The sequence below is a fragment of the Lissotriton vulgaris genome, chromosome 4_1 (assembly GCF_964263255.1).
Source record: "Lissotriton vulgaris chromosome 4_1, aLisVul1.2, whole genome shotgun sequence".
Lineage (NCBI taxonomy): Eukaryota > Metazoa > Chordata > Amphibia > Caudata > Salamandridae > Lissotriton > Lissotriton vulgaris.
This window is the reverse complement of record NC_141691.1, coordinates 1,820,459,228-1,820,475,965: the sequence shown is the minus strand read 5'-3', so window position 1 is coordinate 1,820,475,965 and position 16,738 is coordinate 1,820,459,228. Positions and strand designations below refer to the sequence as shown.

Genomic DNA, 16,738 nt, shown 5'->3' with positions numbered 1-16,738 from the left:
GTCGTAGTAAACCTTTGCCAGTCTCTTTTTGGGAATTAATGGGCAAGTGGATAAAGGGTCAGACCATAGAGTCGAAAGGCCTAGACCCTCCAACTCAGTTTTAATAAATTTAAACCATTTAATTTTTCCTACGTTAGGCATAGCAAGCACCTCCTGGAGCCCCTGCCTATAACTAGTCAATTCTGGAACTGCCCACAACCTACGCCAATAAGCCAAGGGACGCAATGCCAGTTCTTCATCAAGGGGTCGCATCCCCAGATCTAGCCTTAGTTGGACAAGAAGCGTACTGGGGGGAAGTGCTACCACCCGCCTGATGAACTTGTTCTCCTCTTTCACCAGGTCTGGAGAAACTGCGTGACCCCAGAGCTCACAACCATACATGGCAGCCCCCCTTCCCTGTGCCCTATAGATCTGGAGAGGTGGGCCAACAGGTTGGATGGATGACCTGATTTTTTCCCACGAGCTTCATAATCCCACCCGAGTACTGATCCAATTTGAGTAGTGCTTTCTCTTGGTGTGTGCACCAGGACATTTTCTCATTTAACATAACTCCAAGGTACTCAAAGGTTTGCACCCTTTCAAGTCTGCTTTGCCCGATGTTGGGGCCAGAGCGGAGTTTTGGTGGGGGATTGAAGACCATAAATTTGGTCTTTAGGGTGTTAATTTCTAAACCATGTTCCCCACAGAAATCCACAAAGCCGTCAAGAACGCGCTGGATGCCCATCGCAGACTTTGAAAGCAGCAGGGTGTCGTCAGCGAACATAATCGCCGGCACCCTGGTGCCTGCCAGCTTAGGAGCGTCGGAGTTAACAACCCCATTCAAGTGGGAGATAACCCCGTTGACGTAGAGGCAGAACAGGGTCAGTGCAAGCACACAACCCTGCCTTACCCCCCGTCAACGGGGAACCTATTCGACAGTGCCCCCTCCTTGCCACACCTCACCTGTGCAAAGTTGGCAGTATGGAGGCGAATAATCATCTCCAACAAGCCCTTAGGGACCCCCAGTTTGGCCAACACCACCCAGAGTTTTCTGCGGGGAACCAGGTCGAAGGCAGTGTAGAGGCTGCCACCCTCCAACTGTACCGTTTTCCAAAAGATAAGGGCGAGCCGGAAGACCTGGTCTATGGTGGAAACCTTCCTTCTGAACCCCGCTGGGAATGGACTCAGAATATCATATTCCGTCATCCATTCCGACAGACGATCCAGAAGTAGCCTAGTAAAAAGCTTCTGAGAAACGTCTATCAGGCTTATTGGCCTGTAGTTGGCTGGGAGCAGAGGCGAGACTTTCTTAAATATGGGGACTATCTCTGCCCCCAGCCAAGTTGGGGGGATCGTCATGCCATTCAAAATCGCATTGAACAACACCCTAAGATACGGGGCCCAGATCTTAACTTCATGCCTATAGAGGTCACCTGGGAGCTTGTCTAAGCCTGGCGCCTTTTCAGCAGCGAGACCCATAATCACCATAGTGAGTTCCTCCAAAGTGAACCCATCCATGGGGGATACACTTTCAGTGGATTGGACCATTGCTAGTTCGGGTGGGGTCCCCAATTGGTACGAATCAGGCGCGCTATACAGGGTTTTAAAGTGGTCCTCCCAAACAGCAGATGCAATATTTGCTTCTACTGCCGCTATAGGTTCAGCTGAACCATGCTTGACGATTTGCCAGAATTTCCGGGCATCTCGAAGTGCAAGGGCAGCCGTCATTTCGGACCAGTTGTCCTGGTCCCACTCGATTTTAGCATTGCGGAGAATGGACTTATAGGCCAACCGCTTTTCCCTAATCTTACTAGAGGTTTCCCGAATTTTAAGGGACTCCAAAAGGTCGGCCTTTGCTCTCCTGCAAGATGCATTGAACCATGAGGCTCTTCTCCCCTTGGCCTTTTTCGTCCTGGCCACAGGGTCCAGTACTTCTGCTAGGTTAGAACAAAGCTCAGAGTGAATATCCCCAAGCACATTAAGCTCAGCAGGGGTGGGTGACTGAGGGATGAGATCCACAACTTTTTCGAGGGCAGGGACCACAGTCGCATATAGCCTCTGGATATTATTAGGGTTCTCCAGGAGTTTTGGCCATCTAATTCTACGTCTGTTGCTAGTTGCGACTAGACCAGCAGGAAATGCTAAATTTTCTTCTGCAATACCAGTGGGCAATCCCTGGACCGCAAACCTCAATGATAGTGCATTGTGGTCACTGTCAGTCCTTGTGACTATCCCGAAGTCCCTCACTTTAGCCCAATCCTTCGTTGAAACCAGGATATAATCTATCCGTGACTCATGCCCTGGTCTATTAAAAGTGTGCTTAGGTGGAATGTCTCCCTTAAGCCGCCCATTACAAGCCCTCAGTGAGTGGGAAAAAGTAAAAGATGTTTTTTGGGTGGCTAGAGGTGACCATGACTTTACAGGGGGGCCCGGCAGAGTGGGTATCTCCCAGAGATCATCCTCTTCACTAATTAACCCTTCTAGTTGATCCGGGAGGGGCTCATACTGAATATTAAAGTCCCCCCAACTATGAGTGAAGGGCAGAGGGTGGCAGAGTCGAGGAACAAAGCTAAATCCTCTATTGTCCCTGAAGTACCTGTTATCCCAACCGCTCTTGAGTATACGTTTATCAATGCTACACTCACACCAGATGCCCACTCCAAAACAACGCACTGAAAGTCCGCTGAGTTGGTTTCAAGGTTTCTCGCCCTGCATCCAAGGTGGGAACCTACCCAAATCAACAGGCCACCAGATGGTCATCCCTTCCTGCCCCATTTTTCCGCAATCTCAAAAGAAGCGTACCCTGTGCAGGACTGTTTTTCCCTGGCCCACGTTTCCTGGAACAAGCATATGTCATGTTCTTCAATTAATTCCGCCCACTCTGGGGAATCTAGTTTATTGGCCAACCCGGCAACGTTTCAAGAAAGTATGGAAACTACGCCGTGAGCCCCCGCTTTATCAATAGCATTAGATACCAAGGTGCACCTGCTTGTCCTGGACTAGCTATGCTTGTGGCAGGACAATCCCTCTGTTGCCAGCGAGCATATTACATACGGCACCTCAGGAAGGGGGTTATCCTTGCTGTTTTGACCAACTGTATCTATGTAAGTAATTGTTGGCTCAATTAGTGTGGCGCCCGCACAGTATTCAACAACATCCCCCTCTGAGTGCCTGGTCTCACCTGTAATTTGATTACAGTCTCCAGGGAGATATTGTAATAGTGGGGAAGCAGAGCGTGGTGAAGAGTGGGACAAAGAACAGTGTGAGTCTGCCAGAGACGGTGTGTCAGTAACCCTATGGGAAAGTCAGTCCACGTCCTCAAGGCACCCAAATCTGTTATGAGTGGGTGCCCCATTCCACCCACCATGTGTATCTTGCCAGTAGTTGGGTAGCCCACCCTGTACACAGTTTCTCGACGGAATCCAATTCCAATTTCCCCCCGTATTGGAGTGTGAACGTGGGGGATAAAAATAAGTTAGGGGTCTAGATGCTATGGGCGAATTTACTCCATAATTGCTCCATGAATGAATAAGGTGAGCAGTGTTGGGGTCTTCGAAAGAAACAATAACGCAATCACCTGTAATAGACTTGTGCGAGGTGCCTATTCAAGGGACCCGTCGCACCATAAGAATTTTACTTCTCAGGTGATTGGGTAATGGCCTGTTTACATTAAGTCAATGGATTACCTTGTTTTTAATGATCCAAAGTCTTCCTGCTGTTGGTATGGAATTTCCGGAACCCCCGTTAACACAACTACATACGGTCTTACATCCGGGGGAAGATCAACATAGCCCCTATAATGATTTTTTGTAGGTTTTGTTCTCTGTGAAGTGGAATGGTAGGTGTTGTGATCTTTAGGCCTTGGGATTGCCATGGCTTTCGGGGCTGGTGCAGATTGAGCCGGCAGCTGATTTGTACCCTCCGCTACCCTGTTGACAGAAGTGCTTGTAATGACCTTATGCCGAGGTTTCGGAATGGGTTTAACCACCGGATCTGCTGGTGAAATAGCAGCAGGTACTGATGGGGTATTAGTAGTAACTGGTGGACTAGTTAGTTTGTTATCAGGTATGCTCAAGGTGACTAAATTTAGGATGCTTTTTTCTGTCTCGAGCAACTGGGTTTCTATTCGCGAAAGCCTAACTTCCAACGGGGTTAGAATTTTTTTTAGCGTTTCCCACACAATCGTTAAAAATTCCACATCCTTTCCTTCTATCGTGCAGAGTGGTACCCCACCATTCTCACTTTCTATTACGAGATTATGATCATATTCGCCCACCGATTTTGCTGAACTAGATTCTAATACTGGGGGGGCAAATATTTCCCATGGGAAGGGGTGCGTGGGATACCTGAGATAGTGCTTGAGAGGGTAACTGAGCCTTTGCAACCTTAGCCTTTTTCCTAGAATAGGCAGAAGTGTTATTACGCTTTCGTTTATGGATGGAACCCTTTTGGGGGGTAAGGGAAATTCTCCCGCTCGTTACCTTACGCTTAACAATCGGTACCGTCTCCAAAGGGGCCCCCACAACCCTAGCCTCAACCCCAGCCGCCACCCAATGATGGACTAAGGATGGGGGGATGCATGTGGAGACCCCACCTTCGATGCTGGAAGGAATGCGAATGCTGGCTGGTGGATAACTGCCTGCGTCAAAATAGGAGCTGGACCCATTGGGCGGTCAGGTGTTTTGGCAAAGGCAAAGTGACCTAAAGAGGATTTTTTGGCCATGGCCAGCTCCTGGGATAACCTTCTAGCTGCATCAAGTTCAATGGAGACCCTATGCTGCATTTTATTATTCTCCATATCTACGGCAGTTTTGGTCCTGGTAATAAAGTCATCCAGTGTCCCATTTTGCAACTTCCCTTTGGCTGCCCTACTTCTATACTCATGCGTGGACATAGCACCTTATCCTCAGCGAGCTCACTAACAGGTGGATTTACTATAACAAAGTTAGGGCCAAGAGGTATAGCCCAGTCCAGTCTCTACCGGTCTCTAACGGCCTCAAACGGCCCGGTCTTCACCCCCGCGCGTCCCGCGATACACGTCACACGGCTCTCAGATGTTGCTGTTGAAGGGGCGTGGCACCCTGGGGGCGGGAGGCGGGGTGGAGTGGAAGAGTCCCAGGTGTGGCTCCAGGAACGCCGCAGGCACTCCTGGGACTCGCAGTCCCACTCTGATGCAGCGCCCGATGTTCAGTAATGCCCCAGCAGGAGAACAAAGTCCAGGCGACCCAGGTAAAGCTGCAACAGGTCAGCCTCTATCCACGCCACGAGACTTCGAGCGGCTCCCGCGGAGCGGTCGCCGCGAGTCGTGGCTTTTAACACCCTGGGGGCGGGAGGCGGGGTGGAGTGGGAAGAGTCTCAGGTGCGGCTCCAGGAACGCCGCATGCACTCCTGGGACTCGCAGTCCCACTCTGATGCAGCGCCCGATGTTCAGTAATGCCCCAGCAAGAGAACAAAGTCCAGGCGACCCAGGGAAAGCAGCAACAGGTCAGCCTCTATACACGCCATGCGACTTCGAACCGCTCCCGCGGAGCGGGGGCCGCGAGTCATGGCTTTTAACACCCTGGGGGCGGGAGGCGGGGTGGAGTGGGAAGAGTCCCAGGTGCAGCTCCAGGAACGCCGCAGGCACTCCTGGGACTCGCAGTCCCACTCTGATGCAGCGCCCGATGTTCAGTAATGCCCCAGCAGGAGAACAAAGTCCAGGCGACCCAGGGAAAGCAGCAACAGGTCAGCCTCTATCCACGCCACGCGACTTTGAGCGGAAGCCAAAATATGCAATTTTAAAGATTTCAGTGAAAAAATCGCAACAAAGCGCACAGCACCAACTGTGGTTATCTGGTCATGTCGGACAGGGACAAAATCATAAGTTTAGGCTAACCATAATGGAGTGTGGGCCAGCTACAGAGCCTCATTTGTGTCCACTAAACACAGTACCTTAAAGCCTTGTGTGCGATCTGGGCAGCATTGCTTTGCGAGGCTTTGCGTCAGTCCTGGGGAGCTGTGCAGAAAGGCTTTGCATGGCTTAGCCTCACTTTGTGCTGGTCCCAGGGAGATGTGCAACTAGGTTTTGCGTGGCTGGCATGGTTTTGCATCGGTTCTCCTGGACTGGCTGCTGCGCAGCGAGGTTTTGTGGGGTTTCATGCCACCCAGCGTTAATTCCAGCGAAGCTGGCAGCTCTGCGGAGAAGTTTTGCGGGGCTTCAGGTTGCTTTGCCTTTTCCATTGAGGCCCACAGTAGGCAGAGTACCCTAGGCCCGATACCCATGTTTCAGAACTTAAGTGGCACCATTTGGCAGGGCTCACAGATGGCAGAGTCCAGGTGCAGGAGTAGGTTGGTTGGAAGTCTTTTTGACCCTGAGGCTTCAGCGGCAGGAGCAAGCCAACAATCTCTTGGAGAAAAAAGGTTTAAGTGTTGTGTAGTCCCCCACTTTCCATTAGGAGCTGCACGTTTGTTGGGCAACATAAACGTGGAGATGGTATCACACTGATTCTGTACACCCCCACAGGATATATCACCCCAGAGGCCAGCTAGCAAACAGTGCCACCATATGCATCCCCTAAACCTAGACAGGAAGCAGAATGTTTTTAGCAACCACAGAATATGACAACGCTGAGTCGCCCCCCGGGATCGTGGTAACAGATCTAGAACCCTTTCACTCAGTAACTTGTGCTCTCTTTCTCTCAGACAAATATACAAGGAATACACAGATGAGCGTTTATTGAACTACTGTGATTCTTGTATAGAATATATGTGCTGCAATGATCAATAGAAGTAGATGAAAGTGATTAGTATTGAAAGGACAGTGAACATAATGAACAGTACCACCATCTTGCTAAAACAATGTATGTATGCAGGCATAAAATAACAATATCTATATCTATAACTAGTAGCCCGCCCCAGCGTTGCCTGGGGCAGAAAGGGGCTGGGGACAGCATTTGAGGCTTGCGTGCACTCCCGCCCCGGCCCCCGCCCGCCACGACATTGTCTGTTTCCCGGAGCCACCGGCCCGGCCCCCTCCCGGCCCGGCCCGGCCCCCTCCCGCCCGTGTCCCGGAGAGCCTGATCCTTACCTCAGCCGACGGTCCCGATCCAGGCGCCCCACCCACACAGGCCGCCACTTCGCCCAGCAGCAAGCAGGGCCGCGGCAGTCCTCCTAGCAGGTCGCGATCTTCGCCGCCATTTCAGGAAGTGTTCAGGAAGCGTTGGGAGCACAAATGATGTCATCACGCAGACGTCGCGGCCGGCGCTACTTGCAAGGGACTACTTTATTTTTATTTATACATTTTTTAAACAACTTATATTTTTTATTTTTAATAGCCTATGTCTTTCTGCTTGCACTGAGGTTTTCAAAGATGTCTTGGGTGTTTTGATTGGTGGTGTACTTTTCGAGTTTACCTGGCTCAAAGGACACAGTTCTCTCTTTATAATAGTAGTATAGATTATAGTATATTCTTGCTATGCATTCCCTAACCTCGATGCCTAGTGTGTATGTATGTCTTCTGCCAATAATCCCCTCTAGGATGATCCAGCCCCCATTACCTGAAGGGAAAGAATGTAGGTCCCCGTCTCGGTCACATGTTGGACATTCCTCCTCTGAGGTGGATCAGGAAGCAACTGGGCTGCAGCTTCAGCATGTAGTGATCTTGCAATGACAGCAAGTGCTCCTCTGCCTAAACCAGAGAATGCTTGTTTATTTGTAACAAAAAGCATGCGTATTCTCGAGCTGAGGCCTTAGTGAGGCAGACATTGTTATGATCTATTGATATATGCATCATCTTATGAATGAAAACAAATAGGGACATTTGTACAACATGTGTCGAAACCTTGTACGTGATGCTACGATGTCATGGTAATATTCTTACTAGGTGGAACTTGTAAGCAATGTAGTTTCACCGAAACTAATCCTGCATTGTCGTGCATGCAAATGTGTGTCAAAAGTCATTGTATGAGAGAGAAGGCATCTTAAGAAACATGCACATGGTAAAAATGGCAACATTTCTTCCCGGGTTTAATCAAGACACATGACACAAGGAAGTAGATAACAGGTCAAGTCCTTCTCCCACACCACAGCAGCTCTTCTTCTTGGCAGATGTCCTTAGTTCCAGCAGTGTTTTGATTTTGTTGTGTCAGCGATCCAGTACTTATACCCAAATGTGCCTTTGAAGTAGGGGAGACTTCGAAGAGGCCTTTGAAGATCACAAAGTCCCTGCCCTTTCCTTCCCCAGCTCAAGACTCTCCACAGGTGGGTATGCAGCTCTTTGTGTGGAGACAGGTAGAGCGTTCATGCTAGTGTCAGCCTGGTTATTTGCCATCAGGATGGAAATGCCACATACCAGCTCCCTTTATTGACTGTCTAGAGCAGCCTTCTCCAATGAGAAGTTCATGAGCTACTGGTAGCTCTCCAGCTAACTGTGAGTAGCTCTCCTATGGGAAGACCAGCCTACTAAGTTAGATACTAATGCATGATTGAATTAACATATGTATACTAAAATTGAAAAGGCTGTATTGAAGATTAAATAGATGATGTTTGGAGATACATTGTTGAGCTTCCAAAGTATATTTAAAGATGCAATTTGAGTGATAAATCATGTAGTGCAGATGAGGCTTTATTACTTGTATTATAACCTTAGGGCAAAGGGTATTGTGACTAGGGCTGGTATGTATTACCAATGTAGAGGCATTCCAAATTGATAAACCTCTTTTGCATTACTGCTGGCAACCGTGCCTGATGCATGACATGAACAATACTTACAATCTTACACGAGGTGGGCACTAATGTAATCTTGTCATGTGGTCACTATAGAACACAAACAATAGTAGTAGCTCAGCATGATTTTCATTGAACATAAATACCTCTTATTACTGAAAAGTTTGGAGACCCCTGGCCTACAGGGAATGCACAAATCCCAACTGTGAACCAGCCCAGATGTGTGTCCAGAATTAGGCATAGGCACTGAATGTTTAAAGTAAGAAAATGCCAAATTTCTGAAAGTGACATTTTAGGGCTTATAATTTAAAAACCGACTTCACCCTAAGTTGTGGTTTTAAATTAGGTGTTCAAAAACATCAAAATCCAAATCTCTATTTTTTCCCAATTTGACATTACACTTAAAAGATGTTTTACGGCAATCCCAATGTTAACCTAATCGAAAGATAGGCCTTTCAGTAGTTAAAAACAAATGTATTTGTTTTTCACTTCCAGGCCAGATAAAACTCAGAGGTATATGCCCTACCTTTTAAATACATGGCACACTGCCCATGGGGCTAGCTAGGGCCTACTTTAGGGATGACGTGTATTTAAGAAGAGGAAAGGTTTGGGTCTGGCAAATAGGATGACTTGTCAGGTCGAAATGATAGCTTAAACCTGCAGACACAGGCTCTGCTGTGGCAGGCCTGATACATGCTTAAAGGGCACCTGAAGTGGGTGGCACAATTAGTGCTGCTGGCCCACTAGTAGCATTTAATGTACAGGCCCTGTACACATAAAGTGCACTTTACTAGAGATTTATACATAAATTAAATATGCCAATTGTTGATATGCCAATGCTACCATATTTTGAGTACATAGCATATGCACTTTAGCACTGGTTAGCAGTGGTAACATACCTGGAATCCTAAAACCAGCAGAAATTAAGTCTGCAAAGCAAGAGGTCAGAAAGCAAAAGGTCAGGGGAAACCAGAGCAAGGGCACCAGGTCAAAAAAACTCTATATGTAAGCCTACAGAACGTGTTGTTCCAACTTACATCTGGAGCATAAGCAGTGACATTAGTATGAACACAGCAATGTGGCAGCACTCGAAACAAATGTGCTTAAAAGGAAAAGCAAAACATGTATTACATTTAAAATGCAAGGTTACCTGAGCATTAAACAATTATCTACAGTTTCTTGGTGTGTACATCTGAAAAGTATCATGGTTCTTATTTTAAAGACAAATTTAACCTAAAACATAATTCACTTACTCATTTTATCAAAATAACGTGGACTCCATTTTCACCACTTTTAGGTAAATATAGATAAACAAACCATCGGTAGTTGTATAAAGAATCAGCATCAATTGTTACATTGGGTTTTAACAGCTATATAGCTATAGTGACTTTTTCAAAGTTGGCACGTAATTTGTGTAAACATGCATGTAACCATTCTGGGCTGGTGGTTTCATTAATTTATTCCAACTGAGCCTCCTGCAGTCTTTCACACCTTTTTCCTGGTGGCAGCCAGTTAAAAAGCATCAAATTAGTCTCTGTAATTCAATGCTACATCTGCCTGTCAGTGGGTTTCATGACACCTACTTCTTTTATTGTGAAGAGGCATGTATATTTAGAAGATCCCTTCTCCAACTGGAGTTGGAGCACTGGAGAATATGTCTCTTAAAGGAATTGGGCTGCTCTTGATCTTCTGGATGATGTAGTCCTCACATTGGGAAGAATTTGGATAAAGGGGGACAGGCATCTAAAACAAATGTAGACCTGCCAATATGGGGAACTGTAACACAAAGCACACAGTGATTAGGTATATAATAAGGTACCTTTGTGTGGTAGGAGCTGGGTCATACTGTAGTAACATTGAAAAAGGAATGTGTGGCAACTTTGACTTCTGTCACTGAGTTGCTGTGGTCAGTCACATCTGAGTTTATTGTTAAATATGCTGCAGTTTCTGTGGGAAAAGGGTTGTTTAGAATAGAGAAGATGAGCTTGCTTGGTGAAACTATTTCTATTGACCTGCTAAAGGATTATGGAGAGGGGTCACTAACTTTATTGCATTTTAATGGCCTCTTACCACACACATTGAACAGATTAATTTAATTCATGTCCTTCCCACATATCTTTAAAAAAGTTGAAAAATATCATGAAACTTAAATTCCGGATCTTCACAGCCACATGCCCATAACAGTTCCAGTTGCCTCTCTGTCTCTTGAATTTATCTGTTCCCTTGTATTTATCTGTTCACCCTCTTGTGTAATAGTGAACTTTTCTGAACAGATAGACTTGCTAAGTTGTATAGTGTTTTCTTGGAGAAACTATAGTTAGCCTGCTCACTAGCATCCCCAACAATTGTAGAATGCTACCTCAGATTTACTCCTGTTAACACAAAGAAATCTCTTATTATTTACAAGGAGTGTGATTTGTGGTTGGTCTCTGCCTTGAAACACTCCAGTCCTCTGTCCTCTTTAAAGCAGATTTATGCTCTCTCTTTATCTCTTTCTCTCCCTCCCTCTCACTTTCTCTCTCTTACACCTACACATCACCTCGCTTTCTCGCTCTCTCTTTTTTTACCCAATACTGGTACAAGGAAAGGATTTCCTACTACTAATATAGAGAATGAAGGTGTTTTCTGCATCCCTATTGATGAAACATAAATGTGCATGTTATGGTTTGGGGAGTAGGAATACCACTGGTGCTCATGCTACATTACTGTTAGGCTGTAAAATCAACAAGAAGGAAAGAGCACTATGTAGGACGACAATGCACTTGTCTGGGTTAATTTCTATGACAAGGCATAGCCAGTAGGAACTGCTTACCTTCATCTTTAATTTTATTACTGCCAACCGTCCCCATATCAAAAAAATGGGCCTATCCGAAAATGATTATATTTATAACCAAGTATATGATCAGCCATGGGGTGTTCCTATTGAAATGGGATAAACTTAGAGCCAGCTGTCGTAAGATCAAGTGATTTTAAAGCAGTCACAAAACAAGCAGGTAAGGTTGCAGGGGGTGCTGTCTTACAAGATTCTGTTTCTGGCCTAGTAACTAAAATATATCTTTTCATAACTTTCAAAAATGTATGTGCTTATCAGCAAATGTTATTCTTTGGCATTTATGCAGCAACTGACTGGTTATATCTGCTTTTTTGTCAGATATTGCTATTGATACTTTATCTCTTTGTAAAGGGCAGGTTGCTAATGCAGCTTTTATAAGAGAAAGGTAAGATGGGTTTTGTGAATGTAGTTTTCCTTAGGTAGAAGACAAATACCAGGTGGCCTGTGCCTCAGTATGTGCCAAATAATATTGTTAGCCATCTCTTAGATGATTTATTAAACATAACAGAGTGATTATGTATTGAAGAGACAGTAAAATAGGTTGAGAGGCATTTCAAATATCTTGATTAGAAATTTTTTGAGTATGCCATTTTAATTCCGTAAATTGTAATTTTAACAACAGATTTGTCAGCACATTGTCCAGCATTACATTGTGGTCCTGTATAATGCCTACTGTAGCATAGGTTTTTAGGTCTGGTCTTAGCCAAGACTTCTTAATTTTACTAAAATTATATATACCTTAGGTTTCACACCAGTTATAGTTAGCTGGAAATTTTACTGACATAAAACCATTGAAATTCCACGTTATAGTTAGTTGGACTCACTATAACTTGCGCATGTAATGCACTGCTGATGACGTCACATATTACATCACTCATGACATGGTCAGTGACATCACTCATGACATCACTGATGACACCATCCAGTGAATGTGTGCCTTTCTGAAAAATAAATATGTTTTATATATGTATATGTAAAGGTCAATGGAAGAATAAATGTTTAAATAAGTGTCTTAATGGATGTTTTTTTTAATTGATTGGTTAACTGGCTTATTAAGTGTATTTTAGTGAATACATATATTAGCAAATATTGATTAAATATTTAAATGTTTGTATCAGTGTTTCACTTTGTGTATAAGTGGCTGCATGGGTTGGTGAGTAGCTACATGTGTGTGTATATGGGTTATTAGATGTTTTTTAGTATCAGTATGAGTGTCTGTATGGTTTGGTGGGGGTGTTACTTATGCATGCATCAATGACTGACCCACTGTTTGTATGTGTTTGGAAGACGGCATATGTGCAGGACTGTATGGATGGATGAGTGTGTATATGTGTGTGTTAGTGAGTGAATGACTGTCTCACTAGTGTCTTTATCAGTAACTACATATGTTTTAATCTAGTATATGTGAGTACTGATGTATATAAGTGAGTATATGTGAGAGTGAGAGATTGTAAGAGTTCCTGTTTAAATAAGTATGTGTTTCGATAAGTGATTGTTTAAGAGAGTAAGTATGTGTAAGTTTCCTTAGAAGTAAGGTGGTAGTGTGTGTATAGCTGTATATGCAAAGAAATGGATGTTCAATAGTTTATTTGCATGTGTGAGTATGTGTGTGAGCAACTTTTGAATGACTGTCGGTGTGTAACAGGATGTATAGGTGTTTCACTACATATGATGAGTGAATATATGTATGAGTGACTATGTAGAACTGTTGGTGAATGAGTGGATGTGTATATAGATGGTGGTATTACTGAATTGGTTGTTGTAACTGGTATGCGTATCACCACTTTTTTGGAAAATGTTAGTTTCTATTTTTGAATATATCAACTTCAACTTCAAATAATCTTTATTTCGATCATTTCAGATCATAAAAGATAAACACATAGACATGCTATAAAACATTAAAATGATTTCTGTTTTACAGGTTTTTTAAAAAGCCGTAATTGGAGTCTAAAAAAGGTGTATGATTTAAGCTTAAAAGTTAGTAGAAGATGACATATTGGAGTCTTTTATAATTCTTGCGCGTGCTCTCCACATTGCCGTCAGAAATTTCGCCATGGCAAAGACAGTTGTAGGTGATAAGTCTGTTTTTAGTACTCTATACGCTGGGGCATAGGTTCGGAAACCCAAGTTCTTTAGGTATGGGACCAGCCAGTAGCTCCTGATTTTACTGTACGCTCTACAAAAGAAAACCACATGTAGCTCACTTTCCAGCTTGTAATTGCATGCTGGGCATGAATATATGTTTCAAGGGTTACTTTATAGTGAAAGAAGGTCTGTCACTCTGTCATAAGGATGGTGTCATCAGTGATGTCATGAGTGATGTCAATGACCATGTCATGAGTGATGTAATATGTGACGTCATCAGCAGTGCATTACACCCGCAAGTTATAGTGAGTCCAACTAACTATAACGTGGATTTTCAATGGTTTTATGTCAGTAAAATTTCCAGCTAACTATAACTGGTGTGAAACCTATGTTTTTTCAGTGAATTTAATAGATTTTTTAAATGCTAATTCCTAACTATAACTGGTGTGAAACCTATGGTTTTTTCAGTGAATATATATATATATATATATATATATATATATATATATATATATATATATATATATATATATATATATATATATATATATATATATATATATATATATATATATATATATATATATATATATATACATATATATATATATATACATATATATATATATATATTTATATATATATATATATATATATATAAACATATATATATATATATATATATATATATATATATATATATTTATAAGAAACGTCTTATAGACAAATATTAGTGCGTATGATAAAAAAGTGGTTAATTACTGTGGATCTGAGATTGAGGTTTATGCTTTTTGTAAAAACAATAGAAATATATTTCTTCTATTTTCATTAAAAAAAGGAATCTCAATCAATTCCACAAACATATACAATAATGTTACTATCCTTCACAATAACATGTAAAAGACCTGTGAGTTAAAATAATAAATAATAAATAATACAAATAAAAATAATAAATCTAAAAGATATAATGATTTCACTGCAAATTGGCTAAGAACAGTTTTTAAAAAACTGGACTAATACTAGACAACTCCTCTAGTACAGATCCACAGTAATTAACCACTTTGTAATCATAAGCACTAATATTTGTCTATATAAAATTACATGTGCAAAATGTCTTGAAATAAAAATTATTTGTATTATTATTATTTTATGTATTACTGTAGCATTTACCCTACCTAATACTGGGGATCAAGTTGATTAGCACCTTATGTTGTAAATTCTTAATATCATATAAGACATTTTAAAATCTAATATTTAATTTAATACATAAAATGTAAGATCACCCACAGACTATTACAGCAGAGAATAATTTTCATTTTGTTATGGGGATTTCATCTTCATGTGTCTTACTTATAGGGGCATTCATCCAGCTTTCCTGATTCATTGATCTGCTGTTGGGGCATTCACATTTTTCCTCCACCCACTACGGCATATAGCATGGTGCAGTTGGTCAGCCCTCTTCTGCCACTGGCGAACTTCACTGTCAGTAATAACATTCTGGTCTTTCACAAGCTGCACATTGACACAGAAAATAGTTTTCACTTTTAAGATCTTTTTTCATATTTGCCAGACCTTATCCAGCAATAAACCTTTACAAAATCAATGACAAAACAAACATGAACGTAGACAAAAGGCTGGCAGCCAGTGCCAGAATTCTTGGGTTTGCCACTGCTTTTCATCTATTCTTTAGGACTTTTATCTCTTAATACCTCCATTCAACTCAATTTTACAATACCATAGATAATGTTGGTACTTCCCTAATTGGATTGGCTCTTGGGGCTGGCTGACTTATATTGCACCTGTGGGAAATGTTGCATTAGTTATAAGTTCTTTTTACCCAGGCTAGGTAATTTGTACAATGAGAAATATATAAATGTGAACTGACTGTTCATTTTCACCAGATGGTTAGTGCAAATGTTTATTCCAGTCTTATTCAAAACTGGAACATACCAATACAAAATTATATAGCAACAATGTAAAGTTAAAATTTGCTACACGAAGGCTTAAAGACTGTAAGTTCATTGTTGTATGTGACAGTGCTGTATTGCTCCTTTATTTCTTATATATCCCGAGAGGCCCTTAAAGTGGTATCACTGTTCCTAGTCAAATATGCAGAATGGAAGTAAATATTCTGCAAAGTCTGAAGTCAATCATTAAGGCTACAGATCCCATAAGTCCCAATTCACAAAATAGTTGTATTCTTAAGTGTGACATAAAGTTTCAAAAGTCAAAATGTATGCGGTAAAAACAGTATTGCTCATGTAAATGGATTTAGCTAGGACTAAAATTGTGTCTGCAAAGAATAAATATAAATATGGATAACTATGTTGAGAGTGGTGGGTTGTTAGCACATGAGGATGGACCACCTTCAAATGAAGTTGACCACAAGATGGTGTGTGTAACTGACGTAATTTGCTGTATTATAATTATGTGAAATTGCAGCAAAATTATGAGAGATTACCCAGAATTGTGCAAGGTGCATAACCAAGCATTTAGCACTATTTTTCTTAGCGCAATGGCACCCTTGTGTCCAAAATGGACCAGAGGATGTATTTTCCCCCCAAGAAAATTTTACTAAATGCTAGAGAACATGAACAGCAGCAGCCAGCTGCCAATCGTGCTTGCTAAGTTCATTGTTGTTGTACTTCTGCAGCAGTACTTTTGTATCAAATTACTCATAATTACGTGAACTTGAGTAATCACTTAAATGTCAGTATTTCTTCATCAAAAATGTGATGCAAATGTACCCAAAGTATTCAAATGCAATTACAATGTTGCCCAGTCCTTGGAAACATCCATAGAGATACATGTTTTCCTAAATTCAAAAGTAATTTGCAACCAGTTTCCACCTTGAAAACAGTTGAGTATTTCTCTTTTTTGAGGAATCAGTAAATCCATTTTAAAGGTGACAAGGGTGAAGCGATACTCTCTGAAATATTGATTTGTTAAAAGGACTTCTCAAAAGCGTAAAACTGTTTTCTTACAAAAGGAGGGCGTGCAAATACCGAGTGCTATATTTCAAACATGAAAAGATGTTCTCACTGAGTTTCCACATAAGGAAATTCTTGTGCATTTGTGTACCAATAGAAATCCATGACTCAAAATGCTTTTAACACTATTCGTGAAATTATTTAAGAA

At 42.3% G+C, this 16,738-nt stretch overlaps 1 protein-coding gene across 1 annotated transcript in view; it reads left to right on the top strand.

The window, feature by feature from the left end:
• CSMD3 (CUB and Sushi multiple domains 3) overlaps positions 1 to 16,738 on the top strand; it is a 2,596,150-nt gene that overhangs the window by 156,721 nt on the left and 2,422,691 nt on the right. The window lies entirely within an intron of this gene.